The sequence below is a fragment of the Mustela nigripes genome, chromosome X, assembly GCF_022355385.1.
Source record: "Mustela nigripes isolate SB6536 chromosome X, MUSNIG.SB6536, whole genome shotgun sequence".
In the NCBI taxonomy this organism is placed as follows: Eukaryota; Metazoa; Chordata; class Mammalia; order Carnivora; family Mustelidae; genus Mustela; species Mustela nigripes.
The window spans coordinates 116201212-116228004 of NC_081575.1; the positions used below are offsets into that span (position 1 = coordinate 116201212).

The following is a 26793-nucleotide window of genomic DNA, read 5'->3' on the forward strand; positions in this document are numbered from 1 at the left end:
GGGCGCCTGGGTGGCTCAGTGGGTTATGCCTCTACCTTCAGCTCAGGTCATGATCCCAGGGGCCTGGGATCGAGTCCCGCATTGGGCTCTCTGCTCAGGAGGGAGCCTGCTTCTCCTCATCTCTCTCTCTCTCTGTCTCTCTGCCTATTTATGATCTCTCTCTCTGTCAAATAAATAAATAAAATCTTTAAAAAAAAAGAATAAAAATATCCAGATGCAGCACAAGACTTTAAGTATACATTTATATATATTTAAAGGAATTCAAAGGAATACATATTCCTTTAAAGCATCAGTTCTCAGGGTGCCTGGGTGGCTCAGTAGGTTAAGTGTCTGCCTTCGGCTCAGGTCATGATCCCAGGGTCCTGGGATGGAGCCTCACATTGGGACCCCTCCCTCTGCCTCTCTCCCCACTTGTTCTCTCTCTTTCTCTCTCTCCTCAATAAATAAAATCTTTAAAAAAAAAAAAAAGGTTCTCAACTGGGATCAATTTTTTGCCCCCCCCCCCCCGCCAGGGGATATTTGGTGATGTCTGGAGACATTTTTGGTGGTCCCATCTTGGAGGTGGGCGGTGTGACTGGCATCTAATGGGAAGAGGCCAGGGATGCTGCTGAATGTCCTCCAGTGCATAGGCCAGCCCATGAACAGAGTTGGCAGCCCCAGATGTCAACACTGCCAAATTTGAGAAACCCTGTTCTAAATCATTGTACCCTGAAGTGTGAACAGGAGGGAAAACTTCATAAGGTAAGAATGTTCTATAGAAAACACTTGTCTAAAAAAGTACCGATCATTTGTAGAATGAAGTGTTCATTATCACTAAGCTGTAATGTGGTGCTCTAAAACTAGAAACAGGAGCAAGGAGGGGAGGCAGGAGAACAACAGAAATTTGAGCAGAAAACAAAAACAGAGGACCAAGACTTTTAACCTCTGCTGTGAACTTTTGTGTCCTCCTCAATCCCCTTTCCTCACAAGTCTTCTGCTCAATTCACTTCAAATGAATTGGCCTGGAGCTGGCTATAGAACAGGATCCATAAAAAACATCTGTTCCAGTCTGGCACCCAGATGTTTGAGTCTGCATATGCCAGCTAGTCACTTTTCAGACAGCATTTTCTTTTAGAGAAAAAAGGTCCAGTGAGAGAATGAGGGATGGTAGTTGAAATAAGGAAAGAATTCCAAAACTTTAAAAAATGTATGAAATTGCTGATCTTCCTTTTCTCCCTGAAAGTCAGAGAAGAAAGTAATACTTCTTACTGGATTTTCCTAGAAGTACATTAAAAATAAAAACAGCCTAGCTTTTGATAACTACATTCTAGGAAGTTGTGGTGTACATGGTATAGTTTCAGGGCTTCTGGAGAGGCCTAGGTCCTGCTGTCCACCCTACTTCTTTGTCATTTCACAATTGCTACTCTCTTCAGAAGTTTAGCCTTGTATTAGGGCACAAACTTTCTATTCAAGCCTCCTTTTTTTTTTTTTCTTTTACAGATTAAAAAAAAATTCTTTAAATTTAAATTTAAAGAATTTTTAAATTCTTTAATTCTTTAAATTTAAATTTAAATTCTTTAAAGATTCTTTTTTCTTTTAAAGATTTTTTTTTTTAAGATTTTACCTGTTTATTTGACAGAGAGAAAGAGGTCACAAGTAGGCAGAGAGGCAGGTAAAGAGAGAGAGAGAGAAGCAGGCTCCCCACCAAGGAGAGAGCCCGACGTGGGGCTCGATCCCAGGACCCTGGGATCATGACCTGGGCCGAAGGCAGAGGCTTAACCCATGAGCCACCCAGGCGCCCCTAAAGATTTTCTTTTTTTTTATTTGAGAGAGAGGACAAGGGGGAAAGGAGCAGGGGGAGAAGGAGAAGCAGAGTCCCCACTGAGCAGGGACCCCGACTTGGGGCTCGATCCCAGGACCCCGGGATCATGACCTGAGCCGAAGGCAGAAGCTTAACTGACAGAGCCACCCAGGAGCCCCTCAAAGTTTCTTCTTAAGCAACTTAGCTGACTCCATTTATTAGTTTATATGGAAGATGAACCAGAATGGAACGCAGGTCAGAAATTAAAGAATCCCAAGGAGAAAAGAAATCTGGCTGAGATTAGTAGCAGTAAAAGCTGTGTTAGTTTGCATTGTCCTCAAAATTGAGCCTTGTTTGTAGGAAGGCAGGGCCATGAGTCATTTAGAATTCCCTCTAATTTAATGGAAAGCAAAATGTACCTGTGACGGGTCCTTGGCTGTCAAAATGGCACTTACTGATCTCTGGCTAATTCCACTCAGGAGATTGTAATATACAGCCCAGGAACCTGGTCTGGTCTCCTAAAATGAAAGGGTTCATCAGGAAATTCACGAGTTATGTTGAATAATGTCATGCCAGAGCCGGAGACCCCTGAAGCAGCTTGAGCAGGACTCTGCTACTAAGCTCACTTATATGCACAAATATTCTCACAGATGGTATTGTGTTTCAGCACCATTGCCAACATTCTTAGTTGGATCGTTTAAAAAGATTAATTGGTAGAACTCTGTAAATTAATCAATTCAGTTTTTAAATTGATTTGTGACATGTGTGTGTGCATGTCAACATACACGTGCACACGCTGCATACACGAACAGAGGAATTTGAGCACATTTTCATCTCTTTGTTCATATTCTATTTTTTTAAAAGATTTTATTTATTTATTTGACAGACAGAGATCACAAGTAGATAGGCAGGCAGAGAGAGAGGAGGAAACAGGCTCCCTGCTGAGCAGAGAGCCCTATGCGGGGCTCGATCCCAGGACCCTGGGATCATGACCTGAGCCGAAGGCAGAGGCTTTAACCCACTGAGCCACCTAGGCGCCCTGTGTTCATATTCTATTTTATAGTTTGTGAGGGTGTTATTGAATTTAAAGGTCTGTATTTGGTATCAGGTAGGGCCAGGTATACTTTTTTTTTTTTTCAGTCCTTACCTGTAGATCCTAGCTCATGACTGAAAAATCCGTATCTTTGTTCGCAAATCGGAAGGAGCAAGAAGACAGTGGTCAATCAGTGCCACCACTTACCCTCATCTGATCCCTTGGTGACAGGGGTCAGTAAGAGCATTTCTGTACACAAAGGGGAGGACATTTTATATATATTTAACATACCAGAAAGGGTTCTCAAAGGAGATAGATGGTCAGCGTGAGTTTCTAACATTGAGCAGCCAGTCGCTCCTCTAGGTGCTAGTCTGTCTTGTAACTGCTTATTTAGGGGCTAGTCTGTCTTGTAACTGCTGCGTGTAGTTTTATCAAAACAGTAGAAGTGAGATTGTGGTGTCCCAAGTATAATGACAGTTCCTCATTGGCTTTCTAAATACCAGTGGTTTGTTCAGAAATCTGTTTTGCATATGCTTTGGGGCCTTTTTCAATTACCTGTAAGGCTTTACTTACTTTTGAGGCTTTATTTACCTGCAGATGCTTAAAGGGGTAATGAGTAACATGGATAACGTGGAAACATCACAAATAGAAGCTGCTCAGTTCACATTACGTTTCAGTGATACATCATCATCACCATAAAGCATCATAGAAGTTTCATTATGTGAAGGCAACAGTTAACTTTCCACATATAAGGGATTGACTCATGATTTAGAGCCAACTATTCAAAGTAAATATAGAATATAGAGAAAATACACAAGAATGAAAAAGAACTATAGATTTCAGGCAGCTTAATAAGGAAGATTAAAATTTCTTGGAAGATTAAGTATTTTATGCCATATTCTTTATCTACAAATAGTACTTTTGTAAATGTGCTATTATCCCTTACCCTTATAAAGTTTTTGGAAGTTGACTTATTTTGCTTAGCATAATACCCTCTAGTTCAGTCAGGGAAAGACATTTGTCATGTGATTTCATTCATATGTAGAATTTAGGAAACAAAACAGGATCATAGGGTAAAGGAGGGAAAAGTAAAATCAGACGGAATGAGAGAGGGAGACAAACCATAAGAGACTCTTAACTATGGGGAACAAACTGCAGGTTCCTGAGGAGGAGGAGGCTGGGGGCCTGGGGTAACTGGGTGATGGGCATTAGGGAGGGCACTTGATGTAATGAGCATTGGATATTATATGAAACTGATGGATCACTAAACTCTACCTTTGGAACTAATAATGTACTATATGTTAATTGGCTGAATTTAAATAAAATAAAATTTTGAAGATGATGCATATGTTTTATGGAGGAAAATATCAGGGACCTATACCTGGATCATCCTCTAACGTAGTATACTCTGAGATAAAATCAAATTTGGTGCATCAGTATTACCAAGCAACTACCATGTGTGAAATTCTGACATTAGAGGACACAAAGGTGCCTAAGGAAGAGTCTCTACCCTCAAGGAAATGATGTTAATAATGATGGCAAGAAGACATAGACTTGAATAAGTTAGATGGTAAAAACGTTTTACTTAAACACCAAGACATTAATGGAAGCCGTGTCATCACTGACAGGTACACCCAGTACTGCTGTGCTGGGCGGAATAATGGCTCCCCAAAGATGTCTGCCTCCTAATCCCTGGAACCTGTCAATGTGGTTCCTTGCATAGCAGATCATACTTGGTGAGTGTCATTATGTTAAGGCTCTTGGGACAGATCATCTTGGATGATCTGGGTGGCTCTAGTGTTGTCACAAGTATTTTTTTTTTAATTTATTTATTTGAGGGAGAGAGAGAGCATGTCCATGGGTGGGTTGGGAGTAGAGGGAGAGAGAATTTCAGGAAGACTCCCTGCTGAGTGCAGAGCCAGATGCAGGGTTCGATCCCACGACCCTGAGATCATAACCTGATTGGAAACCAAGACTCGGATGCTCAACTGACTGAGGCACCCAGGTGCTCCACAAGAGTCTTTCAAAGATGGAGGCAGGAGGATCAGAAGCAGAAAAGGAGGTAGAAGGAGGGAAGCTGATCAGAGTAAGGCAGGGCCACAAGTCAAGGAACTCTGAGCAGAGGCAAACAAATTCTCCCCTAGAGCCTCTAGAAAGAAGGAGAGAAGTCCTGCTGACCCCATTTTGGACTTCTGAGCTCCACGTCTGTATGATAAATTTGTGTTATGTCACTGAATTTGCGGTAATTTGTGATGGCAGTCATGGGAAGCTAATGTACTTGCTATCAGAATCCACCTCATTTCAGTGGACTCCAAAGTTACAGCTGTCAGAGGGGGAAATGAGACTAAATTAGTATTTTGTCATCCCAAATCATACCCTTCACTAATGGTATATGTAAATATGCTGTCTTTCTAGAAGAAGACAGGAACAGAGGAAAAGTAGCAGAAGCTCAGAGGGGATGTGATGGGAGGCACTGCTCAGTTTATTTCTCTGGGCCTCTCCTGGAATAAAGATGGTAGGATTTTCAGGTCTTCTCCAGTTTTGTTTTTTTTTTCCTCCGTGGTCTTCTCCAGTTTTAACTCTGTACGAGGTAAAGTGAAGCCAGGGAGGATTGTCGCCAAGTCTACCAAAGTCATCGATTCTACCAACACTCGTTCGATTGGTTTGATTTTCAGTAACGAGCAAAAGTTTTTACAGGTATTTTTTTTACCCAAACAGATGTTCCCATTCTCAGCTAAAACTGGGTCTCATGGCACAGATATTGTTTTCTAATTATCCTTTTATGAAAATTTAAGTTTATTTTTTCTTTTTTGCAAAATAATACTCTGAATGTTTTTTTCCAAAAATTGCACCAAGATAATGCAAAGCTCTAGTTGATGCGGGCGTGTTGTTCAGGCATTAGCAGTACTGCCCTCACTGGGCGCTCATTGGACAGTAGCGCAACCCCAAGAAAAGGATGGTTCAATAGTAATCTCAATGTATAGAGAACATTGGCATTGAGATAGGTGTGGACATGCAGGATCAAAGTAGAGGTGCTAATCTAAGAGCAATGGCACAGTGAGGGCAGCAAGCTCCTCCCTGTGAATGAAGCATCTCTTTTTGGCTGAAATCCACGAGAACAAGACAAGAGTGGTTATTATCCTAAGCTCCATGAAAAGAAAATAAATAGGAAAGTCCCTTAAGAGTGTGAAACCACTTGGTGTTCAAAGACATCTATTTTTGTTTTTAATTGCTGTCTCAGGGATGGCTAAGTGACATGGGCTTCTCATTTCTTAGAGGTCACAGGAGACTCTAACTTCAAGACAGAAAGATAACAAATAAAAAGAACTCTATGCACATATGAAATGCCAGATATCCTAGTGTTGTTGGACGATCCAAATGGAATACCTCCATAATGACACAGGGGCAGTTTTCACCAAGGAAGCTGGCCGTGATGCGGATTCTGTGTGAGATGACAGGGAAAGTAAAAAGAACACAAGATACACAGCCCCCCCCCCCCCCCCGGCCTCTGCAATGAGAGAGAAGTTAAAACAAAAATGATCTGTATAGGAATATTGTGGAAGAGAAGAAGACCACCTCAAGAACTGAAGTGAGGTCATCCAAGGTGCCACCTTAGCTCCCAAATCAATTCCACACTATAGCTGAGATCTTTCCTGTGCTTCCCAGTTATAGTAATGGTAACTGCTTAAAAAACAAACAAACCAGTCTCTGCTTTAAGTCTCCCCTGTCTAGCTGTCACAGTCTTCCTGGGGAAGGTAGATCGACAGATGAGAAAATCAAGGCTTAAGCTATTTGTTCAAGATCTCTGACTGACCACAGAACCATGATCAACCCCAAATCTGTCTGGTTCCAAAGTCCATGTTTGCAAGTCCCCCCACTACACAAAAATTAAATTTACACATGCCTACAAGATTTCCTGGAGGGGTGCCTGGGTGGCTCAGTGGGTTAAAGCCCCTGCCTTCGGCTCAGGTCATGGTCTCAGGGTCCTGGGATCAAGTCCCGCATCGGGCTCTGCTCAGTGGGGAGCCTGCTTTCTCCTCTTTCTCTCTGCCTGCCTCTCTGCCTACTTGTGATCTCGATGAAATAAATACAATCTTTAAAAAAAATATATTTCCTGGCTCTCTGTCTGCCTTTATCCCCGCAGTTATCGCCGCCTCTCCTCTCCATCCTCCCGGCTCTGCTTCTGTGGACTGCATGTTAGAGCTCACCGTGTCGGCCGCTCCTTAGCCCCTGTTGAGCGATTGTGTCCGTCTTTGCCCTTCTGCAATGTAATTTGGTCTTCTCTTTACATCTCTCTTCTAGTTCACAACTCTCTGGTCAGCTGTGTCTACTGTTGAGCTCATTTACTGAATCCTTTATTTTAATGATCAAATCAGATTCATCGCTCCTTGTTACTGCTCATGGTATTTGATTTCCTCACATGCTTTGTAAAGTCTGTCTGTGAGCTCATCTTTAGAAAGAATGATCTCCTGTAGGGATCCATTACTCAGCCCATGACTTGCTTTTTTCATGGTTGTCTTTGTTGGGGCTTTACAGGGTTTGAGGTTTCAAGAGGGAACGTTAGTCTCACTGCCCCGCTTTTCTCTACTGTGTGGAGACAGAAACAAAAGACACCCAGCACGCGAGGCACTGGATCTCCTTCACAGTCCTCCTGAAGGAAGGCCAGGAATGGGACAGTTTGTGGGCTAGACCAGAGCATGGTCAGTCGGCCAAATCCTGCCTGCTGCCTGTTTTCACAAGGCCTGTGAGCTAAGAATGGTTGTGGCATTGTTAAATGGTTGAAAAACATACAAATAGAGATGCCTGGGGGCTCAGTCAGTGAAGCCTTTGCCTTTGGGTTAGGTCACAATCCTGGAGTCCTGGGATCGAGTCTCACATTGGGCTCCTTGCTCAGCAGGGAGCCTGCTTCTCCCTCTGCCGGCCACTCCCCTGCTTGTGCTTGCTGTCTCTCTCTCTGACAAAAAAATAAAATCTTAAAGAAAAAATACAAATAATATTTCATGATGTGAGAATGACATGAAATTCAAATTTCATTGTCCATAAACAAAGATTTATTGGAACATACCATGCCCATTTGTGTACATATAGTCTGTGACTGCTCTCATCCTACAGCAGCAGAGTTGAGTAATTGCAACACAGACCATATGGCCCACAAAACCTAAAATATTTATTATCTTACCCTTTACAGGAAAAGTTTGCTGGGCTAGATCATCTAATTGAAATCATTTCTGTTTGAAAGTGAAAGTATACCCCACAGCTGTGTGTCAAAATTCTCCACTGATAGAAAGGAAAGCTCCAAGCATATGAAATAAAAAAGGACTGTGATTTTCAGTCCTTAAGATATCAAGTAAATACTTCAAACTCCTCCAGTTTTAATAGAAGGCACAGCATATCCCTATGTGACTAGTGACTAGTATTGTCTAGTGACTGGTACTAGTTTAGTGACTAGTACTGTCATAGCGCTGTATGGTGACCGATGGTAGCACAGTGTAACAGAGAGAGAAGTTGAATCACTATGTTGTACACCTGACACTAATGTAGCGTTATGTGTCAGCTCTCCTAAAAAAATTAAAAAAAAAAAAAAATCCCCCAGTTTTACAAATTCGCCTGTCATTTTCTTCTCGGGAAAACATGCCACTCCTTACTGTGACCACCAGATGGCGAGCCCAATGATGGGTCAAACGTTCCTCAACATTCACATATAGAGATAGCTTAAGCGTAATTTAGAAAGATGAAACTTGGGGCCCTTGGGTGCCTCAGTTGGTTGAGCATCTGCCTTCAGCTCAGGTCATGATCCCAGCATCCTGGGATCAAGCCCAGTGTCGGGCTCCCCGCTCAGCAGAGAGCTTGCTTTTCCTTCCTCTGCTGCTCCCGTTTATGCTCTGTCAGATAAGTAAATACAATATTTTAAAAAAAGATGAACCTTGTGAACAGTCTGTATTTATAGATCAGCTAAATCATGTCAAACTTTGAATAGTCTCTTTGGGAAAACAGGCTGAGACCCAAATCTTAGCTTTTGGGGGAGTGGGGACACCCCAGAAGTAAGTTATATATGCTTGACCTAAGGCAGTGGTCACAAACTATAATGTACAAAGAATAATCTAGAATACTTGCTAAAAGCCATCCTTTACCCCCAAGCCATTCTGTTAGTGAGTCTGCCTTGACAATTTGAAGAGCCTGCTTTAAAAACAACAACAACAACAAAATCCCCAAGAAACCAGTACTACATATATTTCTGATGCAGGTGGTCTGAGGACAACAGATATACATATCCCGATTTAGGGAGATTTCTTTTCTCTAGGCCTGATGAGAAGGGTGGCCTATTGTCCAAATTACAAGGCCCAGTGAGGAGCAAGAACTTTGTGGCCTACTTTGTGGGCAGGGGATCAAACTTATGGGCAGGATGGGCATACTGTTTGATCTCTCTTTGCCTCAGTGTCCTTAGCTACTAATGGCATCCACCTCAGGGGGTTGTTAACATTAAATGAGTTAATGTATGTGAGGTGTTTAGAAGACTGCCTGCTTCCTAGAAAGTTCTGTGTAAGAGTTAGCTATTAGTATGAGCCATATTGCTCCCATCACGTGGCCTCCAAGCTAGCCCATGGAAGTTCCAGGCTCTGCTTCCACGCCTTTACTCATGCTGAGCAACTGTGCCAGTTCAAAAGTGTTAAAAAATGTGCATCAGGGGGGCGCCTGGGTGGCTGAGTGGGTTAAAGCCTCTGCCTTCGGCTCAGGTCATGATTCCAAGATTCTAGTGATCGAGCCCTGCGTCTGGCCCTCTGCTCAGAGGGGAGCCTGCTTCCCTTCCTCTCTCTGCCTACTTGTGATCTCTGAAATAAATAAATAATCTTAAAAAAAAAAAAAGATACCAACCAAGCCCGCATGATGCTGAATGCTCAGGGCTGGTAGACTATAAAAAATGTGCATCAGGAATAAGCAATTAAGACGTAGGACAGACTAACAGAGCATATATTGGGTCTGTGTCAGGCATGTCAGATGTATCAACCAGCAAGGTGCAGAATTCCTTTCTAGTTGGGCGCAGCCCATACACAGCACCCTGAAGGAGAAACAGTGATGGCCTGTTCTTAGCTCAGGGGGAGCCTGAGAGCAAAGCAGAGTCTCCACAGTTTGGAGACTTCCCTGAGATGACCTGGTGCAAAGGCTTTGCCTCAAAGGACAGTGGGAACTAGCTAAGCCGATGAGACTAGCTCTGAGTGAAATCTGGGTTGAGGGTGGGGGATACGGTGAGCATGGGCTGGTCAGGACATGGAGAAAAATGGAGCATTTGGAAGGAGGCAGAGGTGTCGACGGCCATACCCCCCTGAAAGTGCCCAATCTCATCTGGAAGGAGGTAGAGGGGCCGTGAGGGAGGTGCCATAGAAACCATGGGGAGACAGAAAGAGAAGCAGGTCCTGGAAGCAGTCTGGGGGCCCTGCAGGGATGAATAGTTCCTGTTCTAATATTGTTTATTGCCTCTTATAGTAACTCTTCCCTTTCCAAAGGAGGCTTTCTTAGAATCCCGAGGCTAAATACAGAGGATAATACATTTTCAAGAAGTTCAAGGAACAGAGATGGAGAAGGACATGCACCGAGATGGGACTTCTTCTCGGAGAGAGGTTGGGTGAGGCCCATGAAATCATGACCGAAAGGCTCTTCTTCTCCGACCGGCTCCCCTCCGCTTTCTTCCACCATCAGCCATGCTTCCTTCAGCAAATACAAAGCAGAGAGAACTTCAGAGGCAAAGGTAGACAGCTTGTGGGCCCAGGGAGTTCTCGCATGACTTTTTTATACTACAAAGTTTTAAAGGTGAGAAGTCTGAAATTAAGGTATCTACAGGGCCACCCTCCCTCTGAAGATTCTAGGGAAGGACCCTTCCTTGGCTCTGCTAGCTTCTGGTGTTGCCAGAATTCCTTGGTGTGCCTTGGCTTGTAGAAGTATTACTCTAGACTCTAGTCTCTGCCTCTGTGGTCACATAGCTGCCTTCTTTCTGTATCTCTCCTCTTTCCATATGAGGCCAGCCATGCTGGATTAAGGGCCCACCCTACTCTAGTATGACCTCATTTTAATTCACTGTATCAGTAATGACATTACTTCTAAATAAGCTATGTTCAGAGGCTCTGGGGCTAGAACTTCGTCATATCTTTGGGGGGACAAAATTCAATTACTAGGTCTCCCCCACCCCAACCTGCTTTGAGTTAAAGCAGTGTATTCATTATGGCAGAATGCTGGATGTCCACCAATAGTTGTGCTCCCCTTCTAGCATGAGGCGTGACCACCGAAAGGCAGCTTCCCTGCCCAACACTATGTTTGCCAGCTGCCCTTGCTTCTGATGTGACCATGCCATTAGTTGTCACCAGTGAAATGTGGATTGAGTTGAGTTTGTCAGCTCAGGTGGGTCTGGGCCGGCTGGTGCCTTCCTTATTCTCGTGACGCAAGGCCTTGGGGAATGGCAGATCCCTGTAGAGGAAAACTGCCTGCCCAGTGACCAAAAATATCCAAGTTGGCCTGTTAAATGAGTGAGAACTAAACTTTTAACCTGTTCAGTGTAGCCATTCAATTTGAGTGGTTTGTTACAGCAGCTACCACCACCCTAGCCAGTTCACTCAAAAGGCACGGTTGGCTTTTTTTTCATTATATTCACACAGCAGTTGATTCACTACTGAATATACCTTTAAGGTGTATAAAGGAAGGAAAGCAAAAAGTTTGAATGAATTCCAGATACATTAGTTATATTAATAATTTAAAACTATTTTTTTTGGCCCTTATATTGCTACTAATAGTGAAGTAGCTCACAGTCTTTATATTGCACAGCTAAGGAGAAGATTAAGGAGATGGAGGAGACAGCGGACATTTTATCTTCATGGGTATTTTTTTTTAAAGATTTTATTTATTTATTTGACAGAGATCACAAGTAGGCAGAGAGGCAGGCAGAGAGAGTGGGAAGCAGGCTCCCTGCTGAGTGGATTGCCCAATGCGGGCTTGATCCCAGGACCTGGAGATCATGACCAGAGCCGAAGGCAGAGGCCCCACCCACTGAACCCCCCAGGAGTCCCTCTTTTTATTTTTTTAAGATTGTATTTATTCACTTTGACAGACAGACGGAGAGAGATCACAAGTAGGCAGAATGGCAGGCAAAGAGAGAGGGGGAAGCCGGCTCCCCGTGGAGCAGAGAGCCCAACTAGGGACTCCATCCCAGGACCCTGAGATCATGACCTGAGCCGAAGGCAGAGGCCCCATCCACTGAGCCACCCAGGCGCCCCGGGTGTTCTCTTTTCATTCATCACTCCAGCATCATGTGGTGCTGTCCTGGTTTTTGGATGAGAATGAAAGGATGTTTTAGTTTCCAAATGCATTCATTGACTTTCAGCCAAATATCTTCGTTATGTGCCTCTTTGTTCAATCCTATTGGCTCCAACGTCTTTGGTGACTGGTTCTGGCACCATTCACATTTTGAGATCTCAAGGACATGAGGAAGCCTAAGAGACTTCTCAGAAGAAAAGGCAACCTCACCTTATATGTACATTTTCGGATACAACACTCATGGTGACAGAAGGTCTTCAGAAAGGAATATCTTTGGTTTGGATCTAGAGTTTTTCGACCTTGGGCAGTTTTGCCTGTCAGGGGGTGGTTGACAGTGTCAGGGAACATGTTTGGTTGTGACAACTGTTGGGAGTAGGGGAGTGCCGCTGGCATTTAGTAGGTAGAGATGAGGGATGCTGCTAAACATTCTGTAATGTGTAGGTCAATACCCAATAGAGAACTATCCGGTTCTAAATTTCAGTTATGCGGGCTTGAGATACCCTGACCTATAGTAGTAACTCATGTGAAAATAATTCATATTTACATTCTCCTTTTATGAAATTTGCTTTATTCTCAAAGCTGAAGTTTCACATAGAAAAAACGCAAGAAATCTTAGAATAATACTGACTTTCATTAAAATCAGACTGTGTGCCAAGCACTGTGATAACTGCGTTCCATAAGCAGGAGAGATTTGCATCAGTGATACACAGCAGGAGTGATTTACAAATTCCCTGATCTCCGTTATGTTTTTGATGCAGAAAATAAAGGTGAGACTCTAAGACATAGAAAATAGCGGCTTTTTAAAATAATAAATTTAGAGCTTGATTTAAAAATCATAGACACACTTAGGGGCGCCTGGGTGGCTCAGTCAGTTAAGCATCCAACTCTTGATTTTGCCTCAGGTCATGATCTCAGGACTGTGAAATTGAACCCCGTTATCAGGCTCCATGCTGCGTGTGGAGCCTGCTTCAGATTCTTTCTCTCCCGCACCCCCACTCACACACACTCTTTCTCTGTCTCAAAAAATCCACCAAAACTGCTTTAAAAAAATCCTGGAAACAATATATCATCAAATAAGCTTAATTCTTTGAGTGCTAATACTTTTAGGAGAAAAGTATAAACATAAGTAAGCATAATATGCCAACATGAACAAGTTGAGAAATTTTATTTAATTTTTCAAAAGATTATTTATTTAAGAGAGAGACAGAGAGCATGAGCTAGAGAGGGAGAGGGATAGAGAACCCCAAGCAAACTCCATGCTGAGCACAGAGCCCATGCAGGGCTCAGTCCCAGGACCCTGAGATAATGAATCTTCACCAAGAGCTGTGCACTCAACTGACAGTACCACCCAGGCACCCCATGAATACTTGATCTTTCTGAAGAATATTTGGCCTTAGGAGAACATGTGCATGATATTATGTTCAACAAAAGATATAACTATAAAATTTAAAAGCATGATCTCAAGTCATACCTATGCTTTTTTGACAAATGAATACATTGACAAAAATTGGTAGAGAAAACACACTGTAATAAATGACATACCTTAAAATATTGTCTGGATTTTGAGATTAGCTGCTTTATTTTGGTTATTTTGTAAGCTCTTTAATAAGTTTTTCACACTTAGCATATATTATGCACGATAAAGAGAGGAAGGGAGGAAAGATAAGAGGAAGACACCACGTCCCCTTGAACAGAATATTTTAACATCATCAGTGAATAGAGACACACTTTTTTTTTTTTAAGATTTTTTATTTATTTATTTGACAGAGAGAGATCACAAGCAGGCAGAGAGGCAGGCAGAGAGAGAGGAGGAAGCAGGCTCCCTGCCGAGCAGAGAGCCCGATGCAGGACTCGATCCCAGAACCCTGAGATCATGACCTGAGCCGAAGGCAGCGGCCTAACCCACTGAGCCACCCAGGCACCCTAGAGACACACTTTTGATTGAACTATTTATGATTTAATATTAGCTCCATTAATTGTATAGAATTAGATAATTGTGTGGGATAGCTTTGGTGGGATAAACGATCCTCTTTACATATTTAAGGAAGTTTAAGCAAAATTAGTTATCAATTCACCTAACCAAATGTGCTTTGGAACCCTTCATTTTCTTTGTGCTAAATTTATTTTTGTTGGGTTTTCGCTTGAAGGCATATGAAAAAGAGAGAAACATTTCACATATTAGCTACAGGTATTTCAAATATTCTAAGGCATTTATCTAAATAGAGAAATACTTCTTAAATCTTTAGTATTTTGATTTAATGTTCTTTACTAATGAGTCCAAAAACTGATTATTGAGAGAAACTATTTTCTACTTTCACCTTTCTTTTTTATAAAAAAAAAAAAATCCAGTTTGAAAGCTTTCACAACTCAGACATCTTAGAACTCTGGCTTCAACCACAAAAGCCCAAGATAAATAGTATGGAGCAGCTAAAAACCAGAGCTCAGTAGTTTGAGCTTCGTACTTGGGAATGCAGCAAGGCACGTTCAGATTCAGGAATCTTCCCCCTTCAGTTACAAGCATAGATGAAAAGACTCTGGCCCAAATATGGGAATGGTCTCCTCAAAGATGAGAAACATTTACCCCCCCCCCCCATAATGAAGCTGACAGGATTTTGAAACCCAGTTACAAATTTCATGTTGCGTTAGCAGAGAGGCGGTTCCAGTTAGGGATAGTAAGAATGAGGGGCTCGTTTCTCAGTTCTCTTCATTATTATCTACATTTAACTAATACATCACTCACGTGGTGATAGACCAGTGGTTCTCTACCAGAGTGATTTTGGCCCTTGGGACATTTGGCAAAGTCTGGAGACATTTTTTTAGTTGCCCCAACTTGGGCCTGGGGGTACTAAGGGCATCGTGTGGGTAGAGGCCAGAGATGCTGACTTTGAAATGTGTTTTCGCTGCATACACATCTCGTTAATATCGACCCTATCTCCGAATTGGATTTAGAAATTTTAAGACATCCCTTACTGACAACTAATTGACAGGAACCATGAAATCATGAATCCAGGACATTAACACGCGAACTATGTGACTTATAATTGTAAAAGTTGATAGGTTTCAGAGTTTTAATTTACATACATTGGTTTTCTTAAATATGAACCTGGGCAGTACTAAGTTAACAAATAAGCTGATCATCAAGCTCTTGTCTCTCAGCCCAAACCCGGTCTCCTGTACTCTTCTCTCAGATGTTGGCACCGAGAGTCTGCAGACCGGCTCCCCGGCTCCCGGTTGTGGTCAGGCACGGCTGGGGGGGGCGGCGAGAGGGAGGCTGTGGGAGACGAAAGGGGCTGCTCTTCACTGTTTCTTGTTCGTGTCAGTGTTAACCCTGGCCATGGCAGTGGCAGTTGTTTCAAGTTACAGGGTTGCTTTTGGTTTCTCTTTTCATTTTTTTTTTTTTTTTCGTATTCCCAGAACCATCCTCCGTGCACTGGCTCAGAGACAGCAGCATCAGCCCCTCAGGGCCCGCTGTTCAGGGGCCTGCGTTCTACTCTGCTGCAGCTCCTCCACGGGCCCCACCCTGCTAACCCCACGCACCGCTACTTCCTCCGCTCCGGGCGGTGCTCTCACTTCTGTTTGTTTATTTTTTAAAAAATATTTTATTTATTTATTTGACAGAGAGAGAGAGAGATCACAAGTAGGCAGAGAGGCAGGGAAGCAGGCTCTCTGCTGAGCAAAGAGCCAGATTTGGGGCTTGATCCGATGACCCTGAGATCATGACCTGAGCTAAAAGCAGAGGCTTAACCCACTGAGCCACCCAGGCACCCTCTCATGTTTTTAAACCAATTCCTTAGGTCACATTCTCTGTTAAAATACCTGGCGAGAGTTTCCTTTTCCTGACTGGACCCTGACTGAAAAGTTACACCTTTCATAAAATATCACCACAGTGTAGTTAATTTGTCTTCATCTGAATTATGAAGAAGTATAAAAAATCAATTTTAAAAAAAAGTTTTTATTTATTTATTTATTTATTTATTTGTCAGGGACAGAGGGCACAAGCAGGGGGAGCCGCAGGCAGAGCAGGCAGAGGGAGAAGCAGACTCCCCACTGAGCAGGGAGCCCCGTGCGGACCTCGATCCTAGGACCCTGGGATCATGACCTGAACTGAAGGCAGCCACCCAACGGACTGAGCCACCCAGGTGTCCCTAGAAAACAATTTTAAACTGTACTTGAATTTTATTAAAAAACAAAACTAGTAAATAATGTTGTAAAAAAAACTACTGGAAAACTAATCAGAAAGTAGGCAAAGCTATGGGCATCATTATTTACAGTCTGCTATTTTATACCTGCTTTCTTTAGGCTGACTTAAAACAATGCCACCTCTGTGGAATTACATTCTGTTTGACCAGTGAAAACCTTTGGGCACTCCTTCGGACTGTGTGTGAACCATTGGACAGTTTTTTGGCGGCATTCTCCACTTGCTTTTCAGACTTGCAAACACTCCCTGTGGTTCATAAAAGATAGGCAGCCATAATTGTTTTATCCTACATCCCTAGGTGCCTAGTCATTCTTCCCTATTATCTAGAGCAACGACATAAAATAAAAACTTATCAACCTCGGGGCAAAGCCCAACACTGCTCCTGAACATCAGGACCTTAGAAAGAGATAGCTAATAAATTCTGTGAGGCTCTGGAATCCCTCAAGAAGGGTTGCATCTGTGATGGTGGCATGTTTCTACCAAAGTGGGCACTGGAGAGCTGTCATTTGAGTTGGGTCTTAGAGGATGAGAGGAAGTGGTTTAGGTGGGACAGGGAACACTGTGAAGAGGCCAGAGGGTCAGATGTGGGGAACCCTATGAGCTTTGGGGGGAATGCTCTGTGGGCAACTCACTGTATGGGCGGTCCCAGACCCAGGTAAGGGAATACTGTGATTGCTCTTGCTGGAGATGTGGGCCGTGGCCACTCCTCAACAGGAGTAGGGGGTCATTCTTTTTCTCTTCTTTCCTTTTTCTCTCCCATGTTTTTCTTTTTCTTTCTTTTTTTTTTTTGGAAATTCACTTTGACATTCTAATTAAAATGTAAACAGCGAAATCCAATAGACTGCAGGGTTTTAGGTGTTTATTACAACAAATGTGCAAATTCCCCAGTATGTCATTAGCAGAAGACAGTAGAGAAGAGCTTAGTGGCGAAGGCTCAGTGGGAGTGAGCAGGTCTGGCGACAGTGTGTGAATGTGGGCATGGTGCTTCTGCAGCACCTGAAGGGGGATCAAAATAATAATAGTAATAATAATAAAAATAATAAGAATAAAAAAAGAAGAATAAGAATAATAATAATAGAGAAGAAAAACTAGGAGTATGGAAGTAGAAGTAGATATTGAGTTTAATAGTAGACTGAAGTCTGCTAGAAATCACATTGTGGATGTTGTTCACAAGTGCTATTGTAACAAGTGCTGTTTAAAAATCATTTTTTGCTTGGAATTTATGTTTTGCTTGAATGCTTTATGATTAAAACAAATAATGAACTGAAGGAATGGGGAGTGACTGCTAATGCACAGGGTTACTCCAGGGGGTAATGAAGAATTTCTGGAATTAGTGTGACGGTTGCACAATTTGTGAATATACTAAAAAGCACTGAATTGTAAACAAAGAAATTTGAATAGTAGCTTTAGCTCCTGTTTCAGTTGTCATCTTATCTTCTTTTAGCCAAATCAGAACACAGTTTCACTTGATTTTTTAAAGAAAGATTTTATTTATTTATTTATTTGAGAGAGAGAGAGAGAGAGCACACACAAGTGGGGGGAGAGGCAGAGGGAGCGGGACAAGCTGACTCCCTGCTGAGTGCAGGGCCCATGTGGGGCTCCATCCCAGGACCTGGGATCACGACCTAAACTGAAGTCAGATGCTTAACCACCTCAGCCACCTAGGCACCCCTGATTTTTTTTTTTTTAAGTAGGCTCCAGACCCGACATGGGGCTTGAACTCATGACCACATGCTCTACTGACTGAGCCAGGCAGGTGCCCCATGTTTCATTTAATTTCGAATAGATCTTATTTTATTTCATTATATTTGAATAGCTCATAGATTAACTTGGTTCAAAAAGCAAAATACATTAAACACTATGCCTTGAGAAGTTTTACTTCCATGAATGTTTATTCTTATTTCTCACCTTTTCTTCACAAAAAGTACTGTTCTATATGTACTGTTAACGTGCCTTGCATTTTTCAATCCAAGTGTGACCTGAGCATCTTCCCCCATTGGAACATAGTGAACTTCCTGACTCTGGGATTTATAGTTGCAGAGTATCCACTAGTGGAAGCAAGAGGATTTCTTTAAGCAGGCCCTTGTTTCATCTGATTTTTTAAAAAATATGAAGATACCTTTAAACAGAATTTCAAAATGTCAGTGCGTGAAGAACACACATACATGGCTCACACAGACAAATGGTTTCAAATATTTTTACCTACAGAATGAACAGAGAGGGCGCCTGGGTGGCTCAGTTGGTTAAGCGACTGCCTTCGGCTCAGGTCCTGATCCTGGAGTCCTGGGATCGAGACCCACATCAGGCTCCCTGCTTGGCAGGGAGTCTTCTCCTGCTGACCTTTCTCCACTCATGCTCTCTCTCTCTCAGATAAATAAATAAAATCTTTAAAAAAAGAACAGAGAAAAAACCATTTTATTTATAGGTTCCAAAATAATCATTGATAGAGAATATCCTATAGAAAACTCATTTGGGGGGCGCCTGGGTGGTTCAGTCAGTTAAGACTTTGACTCTTGATTTCAGCTCAGGTCATGATCTCTAGGTTGTGCGATCCAGCCCAGAGTAGGGCTCTGCACTGGTTATGGAGCCTGCTTAAAATTCTCTCTCTCCCTCTGCTCCTCCCCACAACCCCTACAACCCCTACCACCCCTACCACCCCTACCCCTCTCATGCCTGCACTCTCTCTCTCAAAAACAAAGCAAAACTCATTTGGAATCAAAACACTCATGAGTTACAGAAAAGAAAAAAAAAATCAAGAGGCATAGAGCAATTGTTTTTCAATATTATAAAGAAGATACATTTCTTTTTAAAGTTTATTAAAAGTTCACATACTGGGGCTACTTCTGTAATTTCACATTTGATAATAAAACAGGTAAAAGCCTTTTGTGATAGAAAATTTATTTTTTGAAGTCATTATTCACAATCATCCTGGGTTTATGTTGAAATTTCAAAAACAGACAACATGCTTTCATAGATTGCAGCAAAGCAGAAATATTTAATATCAGATTAAAGTTCAGATCATGCAAAATGAGCTAATTTTAAAATTTCACATTTAATAGGAAAACAGCAACCTTTTCCCCCTCTGAGAGACAGAGAGAAAACATGGACGTGTGAGGGTGGCCAGGGCAGAAGGAGAGAGAACACCAGGGCGGCTCCACTGCAGAGCCAGAAACGGGGCTCAGTCTCACAGCCCTGAGGTCATGATGTGAGCCGGAATCAAGAGTCTGATGCTTAACTGACTGACCCACCCATGAACCCCAAACAAAAACATTTAATGATAGTACGTTTAAATTTTGAAGTTTTGTTCGAGGGAATTCTAGATTAATCCTAGATCTTAAAAATCCACAATTTTTAAAACAAAATGAATGTTTTTGCCTACATTCAAAAGCTGAGATATAAATGTTGACACTTGCAAGAACACCAAGAGTTTGTAAATCAGCATATGACATTCTTTTCCTATTCATCTTGATAAAAAAGTACTGACTTTGTATCATTTATACATTTAGAAATTATACCCTGCTTTGTAGGAGATAACGAAATGTGGGGAGCAATCATAAAAGTAGATGACATGCCGGAAAGAACAGTTGGTTCAGATATTTGTTAGGTAGCTATTAATGATTTGACCAAGATAACTTTGGGTTTTGAGAACTATTATCTGTAATAAAATACATTTCCCAATAAGCTAATGGGTGAGGTGATCATAAGTAGCTCTTTCACAATTCATTGTCTGTTTTCCATGCATTATACATTGGAATGTCTTAAGGGCCAACCATGCCATGTTTGACTTTTAAAATCTGATAGTCATGGGAAACAGTCCCATTTAAAAACAAGCATGAGTTTTCAATGCGATCAGTTTTGCTGCTTCTAGCAAAATGGCATGGGAAGTTACTTTTTAAAGTTTGTTTGCTTATTTTAGTAATCTCTACACCCAACATGGGGCTTAAATTCATGACACTGAGATGAAGAGGTGCATGTTCTGGGGCGCTTGGATGGTTCAGCCTTTTGAGCATCTGACTCTTGATTGCAGCTCAGGTCACAATCTCAGGGTGATGGTATCGAGTCCAGCCTCAGGCTCTGCACTCATTGGGGATTCTGCTTGGGATTCTCTCCCTGTGCTGCTCCTTCCACTTGTGTCTCTCTCTCTCTCTCTCTCTCTCCTTCTCTCTCTCTCTCTCCCTCTCTAAAGTAAACAAGTAAATCTTAAGAAGAAAAAGAAGAAGAGTTACATGCTCTTCCAACTGAGTCAGCCAGGCACCCTGAGAAGTTGCTTTTTTTTTTTTTTTTAAGATTTTATTTATTTGAGAGGGAGAGAGAGAACAAGCAGGGGGAGCAGCAGAGGGGAGGGGAGAAGCAGGCTCCCCGCTGAGCAGGGAGCTCGATGCGGGGCTCGATCCCAGGACTGTGAGATCATGAGCTGAGTGGAAGGCAGACACGCTCAACTGACTGAGCCACCCAGGTGACCCAAGAAGTTGCTTTTTGAGAAAGTTGTTTTTCATTGTGGCCTTTGACCGAAAATTTATTTTCTATTCCTGGTCTATAGGGTAATACCAGTCAGAAGACGATTCCTCCTTTCTTACTCTCCACATTCTCCATATCACAAGAAACTTCCTCAGATCCTTCTAACTGTACATTGTAAGTGTTAATTAGCTAATTCAGTTTATTCAATTAATACCTTTAAAAAAAGGTCTACTATATGAAAACCCTATGAAACTTGCTTTTTGAGAGATAAAGCGAAAAAAATATAGTTGCCTAGAGCACATGTAGTGTAGCAACATGGAAACACATGAAAGTGTAAGTAGCAGTACCTGAAGTGGATACTATGATGTATAGCAGTCTAAGGGGAAAGCAGAACACAGGCAGAACATACATGATCGTGTTAGCTGGTTTGAATAGACACCCTATGGATGCAGAGAAGAGTGTGGTGTGTGTGTGGACAGGAGCAGTTTGAGGGGCTTCACAAAGAAAGAAAGATATCAACAGACCATGGATAGAACTTGGGTGAGCAGAGTGTAGGGAAGGTCTGTAGATGTGGGGGCATTCAGTAAGAACCCTCGGTCAGACAGAAGTCCTCCTGTTTGGGAGCCACTGACAGGGCCAGTATGGCTGGGAGCAAGAGTGAAAGGAGGGAAAGAGCAAGCTTGGGAAGGTGAAGTTGGAGTAAGGACAGGTCTTGAACGTGAAAACAGAGATGAGTCTGGAGTTTATCTTTTCTACAGTGGCCATGATGAATTCCTGCAAGTATTTACAGAGTGCCAGGCTGATCCCAGGGGCTGATCATGCGGTGATGGCTAAGATGCTCAGAGCTTCTGCTGCCCTGGAGTCTTCACTGTAGAAGGGGAAGGCAGAAGGGAAGCCAGAAAGCAAATTAGCAAGATCATTTAGAATAATGACAGTCGTGGTGAAAATAATAAAACAGGAAGGTGAGAAAGTTGATGACTGAGGGCTGGGAACACATTTGGATCGTACTTTTTAAAAAAGATTTTATTCATTTATTTGTCAGAGAAAGAAAGAGAGAGAGAGCGTGAGCGAGCGAGCGAGTGAGCGAGCACAAGCGTGGTGAGTGGCAGGCGGAGGGAGAGAGAAAAGCAGGCTCCCCGCTGAGCATGGGGCCCGATACAGGGCTCCATCCCAGGACCGGGATTTCATGACCTGAGCGGAAGGCAGATGCTTAACTGACTGAGCCACCTAGGCATCCCCATTTTTTTTTTTTTTAAAGCAAGGAAATAATACTATCAAAATCACATCTTAGGAAGTTCCATTTACCTTGGCGTAGTAACTGATCATACCCCATTGAGAAAGAGGAATCTTCTGGCTTTCTCTCCTCTTCTGAGCTTTATAACACATTTACTGTGTTTACTGAGTGGAACTTTTCTGGGGACAATTAATCAGTTTTACTCTGTAAGTTAAATAGGAAGATCTCTAATGATAGAGATTTTGATCCAAGTAGAAAAGTGATGAACTCAAGGCAAGTTATCACCTTCCCCATGTGGGTCAACAGGAAGTTCCTTTTTTGGCTTCTGTTAATGATGATGTTGCTGAAGGAGCCATGACTTTTTGGGAAAAGGGCCTTCCCGATCCATACAGTGTCAACGACTATCCATGTTCCCTCATGTTCAATTCTACTGAACATAATCGTTCTTAAGGAAAAATAAATATGCCCTAAAGCCTGTTGGGTTCAGTCTGTGTTTTCCTAGGTTATGTGAATCAACACCATTGTAGGCAGTTCACATTTGCCCAAACGAGGCCCCCTGACCAGATGTGCAATGCTAAGCCAACAACATAGTCAGCAGAACTGCCTATGAATATGAACAAAAATGAATGTTTCAGATAAGAAATGATCTCCTGGACTTCATGCCAGAAAACAACTGTGTGAGTTTAGAATTCTGGCTGAGGATTTCTGAAGCAAGTCAGTTTCATAGCATTGCTTACTTCTTTATCCTTAACATCTTTAGTTTTTCTTCTGAATTAAGTGTGTGCTTATCATTTGCCACTCACAACGTAAACTCCATTCTCCCCTGTACTTTCCCATCTTGTTCTCTTTTCCCCCAGGAGCCTTTGATCTCCCTAATCTCCCAAATTCTGCCCGGAGATGCAGATCCTAGCAGTTCATTCTACTGATCCCTCACCATTAAAGCACATCTCTCCCTTCGAAATTTCACTCATTTTCAACCTATAGCCAGAAATTCAGTGTAGTATAGCAGAAAGGGAGGGGGGCTTTGAAGTCAGAAAGACCTAGGTTCAAGAAGCAGCTCTGTCTGAATGGCTCTAGAGATCATGGCACTTTTTAAAAAAATTTATTTATTTATTATTTTTTATTTTTTTAAAGATTTTATTTATTTATTTGACAGAGAGAAATCACAAGTAGTCGGAGAGGCAGGCAGAGAGAGAGAGAGAGAGAGAGGGAAGCAGGCTCTCTGCTGAGCAGAGAGCCTGATGCGGGACTCTATCCCAGGACCCTGAGATCATGACCTGAGCCGAAGGCAGCGGCTTAACCCACTGAGCCACCCAGGCGCCCCAAGAGATCATGGCACTTTTTAAAGCCATATTTCCTCATCTGTAACATGCGGATCGATGACTACCATATCTGAGGTTTAAGTAATATAGTGAATATAAACTGCAGTGTGTGTATAAACAAACAAATAAAATGCCTGCCACATAGAAGGTGATATGCAGACAAGTGTTTGAAACTGAGCCCTCTGTTCCTCCTTTTCCCCTATGACTCCTTGTTTGAAAAAAATTACTATATTTTATGTATGTATGCAGAGTATATTTTTCCTGTTTCCCTAACATGTCAGAACCATGATTTTCAAACTTTAATGTACATACAAATCACGTGAAGCACTTCTTAAAATGCAGATTCTGATTCAGAGTTTGAGGTGGGCTGAGATTCTGCATTTATTTCATTTTCGTTTTCTTTTTTTTTATTATTATTAAGATTTTACTTATTAGAGGGAGAGTGCACACATGAGCACAATATAAGGTGAGGGGCAGACAGAGAGGGAGAAGCAGACTCTGGCCTTGCAGGGAACCTTGGGGCGGGGCTTGATCCCAGGACCCCAAGATCAGGACCTGAGCTGAAGGCAGATGCTTAACCGACTGAACCACCCAGGTGCTCTGAGAATCTGTATTTCTAACAAGCTCTCAGGTGATACTTAGGCTCCTGGTTCATGGACCATGCTTTGAGTAGCAAATTCTTAAAAGGGAGGGTAACAGGTGTAGTGTTTGAAATGCATTTAATTGCATATACTATAACAGCTAAGAGTGTCTTATCAGGATTTGTCCTTACACATCGAGAAATCTAGAGATGGCAGATGGCCATTAGCATTGGTTTTGTGGCTCCATGATATCAAGCCCAGAATGGCTTGGATTCTTTTGCTTTTTCTTCATACTTGTTGGTAAATGGCCACAAAACACACTTCATATTTAAGTTCAAGGCTGTAAGAAGGGAGAATGCCTGTGCCAGCTGTTTTCTTTAATCATGAGCGCAGAAGCTTTTTCAGAACCCTCTGAAAGCTTTGGCTTATGTTACACATATCATCTTGGTGTCACATGGCCAACATTTGCTCCAAGACAGATTGGGAGAATGAGTCTTCTGGGAAGAATGGAGAGACTGCTTATTGAGTAGGCAGCTAGCAGAGTCTGCACTATCTAGGTTCATCCTACCTTTGTTGAATGATTTCTATATACCTTTCCTCTGATACCTAACCTCTTGATATATACTTAAAAATACTTAGTAACTGCTTTAGACTGGCTGTGTACCCCCCAAATTCTTAAGTTGAAAGCTCACCCCCAATGTGATGGTATTTGGGGGTATGGGGCCTTTGGGAAGTGATTAGGTCATGAGGACAGAGCTTTTATGAATGAGATTAGTGTTCCTATAAAGGAGACTCCAGAGAGCTTGCCTGGCCCTTCCACCATGTAAAGATACAACAAGAAGACAGCCATTTATGTACAGGAAGCAGACTCTTCCAGGACACTGAGCATGCCGGCATCTTAATCTTGGACTTCCCAGCCCCCAGACCCGTGAGAAATAAATATCTGCTGTTTGTAAGCCACCTAGTCTATGGTATTCTGCTATAGTTGCCTAAAAGGACTGAGACAGTAACCCTTTGAAAATTTATGTAGCTACTCCAGTGGGTCACTTGCTTTTTAGAGCTTTCATATCACACAAGACTAATATGACATTCAATATTACACAAAACACAATTGTGGGTAAATAAAGTCAGATTTCAGTTATTTAAGAAAATGTTCAAATTCTTACTGAGCACAGATCACATAATTTCACTTAAGTAATTTGGACTCTTAAATACTTTAATTTACATTTAATTAGGTTTTAGCAAAGGAATTAGCTGTTGGGAATAATAGGTCAAAGGGAACATGGGAATGTTAATCCCCTGACTATAAATAGAAGACTAGTGATACACAGTAAACACAGATCAAAATTAAGTTCAAAAGGCATGCCTGAAATAGACTTTTGCAAATGGGGCTTCTAAGGAGAAATTATTTTAGTAAAAATAACTCTAGCTTCTATTTTAAGAAACCACGCATGTTACAGTAATATATTTAAGTAGTGGCAAATAAATTAGTCGATGTCTAATAAAATTGTATGACAGATAATTTGTAACATGATGAAGAGAAGCAAATTTACTTTGTAGAAAGGTGAAAGAACTCTTTGGAAATGGGAAAGAAAAAACTTCATATCAATATTAAATTAATATTGATTAATATTAAATATCAAAATCAGATTTCAATTATTCAAGTCTATATTGACATTTTTACCAACTTTAATGAATCAGTCAATATGCATGGGATCTTTCCTTTTCCTTCAAATTTTTATTTAAATTCTAGTTAGCACACAGTGCAATATTGGTTTCAGGAGTAGAGCATGGGATCTTTAAATAGCCTACTAGAGGCCATAAACTAATATTTTAAGTCAACATAATTACCCCTATGTCCTGTGATGGCATGAACCAAAGAAAAAATCTGATGTGCAAAGACATGACTTTGGGTTTAAAATCTGTATCTACCAACTTCAGCTGTCTGACCTCAAATTATTTCCACACCCTACTGCCAAGGGTGACCACATAGGCTTGTTCTGAGGGTTAAATGAAAGGATGTAGGTAAGGTGTCAAGCATGCAGTAGGCCCTCAAAAACATTTTTTCCTCCATACCTTTCAGAGAACATGCACTCTTCTTTCTGTTGTTTGATTTCCTGATACTAGAAAGGTGCTTTGAGGGAAAGCATAGTAGGGAAATCCGGGAGATCCTAACAGGTTGATTCCATTGTTTTAAAGTATTTTAAGTCCTTTAAGACTTCTGAGATAAAGACTAAAATAATATCTAAAAGCAAATGTAAATTAAGTTAGAATGAAAACTTTAAATTAAATTTAAAAAATTAAAAATCAAATTCTTTACTCTTTTATCATGGAAATCTCAAACTTTACCAGACTTTGACATAGTCGGATGATTAAGAGCTGATGAGTTCCAGAGACTAGATTAGGCTCAGGAATTGCTTGTTTTGCTTCATACTTTAAGAAACATCTTTTTAAAATTCATATCAGTTGGCCTCTGAGTTTAAGGAGTCCTACTGTGGAGAGAACTTGGGCAGCAAAGATCATTTCTAAAGAAAGTGGCATCCCCTGGCCAGACTTATCAAAAAGAAAAGAGAAAGGACCCAAATAAATAAAATCATGAATGAAAGAGGAAATAGCACAACCAACACTGAAGAAATACAAACTGAAGAATGTATTATGAGCAACTATATGCCAAAAAAATTAGGCAATGTGGAAGAAATGGATGCATTCTTAGAGAGGTATAAACTACCAAAACTGAACCAGGAAGAAATAGAAAATGTAAACAGACACATAACTAGCAAGGAAATTGAAGCAGTGATTCTCCCAACAAACAAGAGCCCTGGGCTAGATGGCTTCCCAGGGAATTCTACCAAACATTTAAAGAATAATTAATACCTATTCTTCTGAA

General features: G+C 41.7%; 1 non-coding gene across 1 annotated transcript; it reads right to left on the minus strand.

The window, feature by feature from the left end:
* Positions 1 to 5648: 5648 nt before the first annotated feature.
* LOC132007973 (U4atac minor spliceosomal RNA) lies at positions 5649 to 5774 on the minus strand. Its single transcript, XR_009401519.1, has one exon. It is a non-coding gene; the product is annotated as a U4atac minor spliceosomal RNA (small nuclear RNA).
* Between the last annotated feature and the right edge of the window lie 21019 nt (positions 5775 to 26793).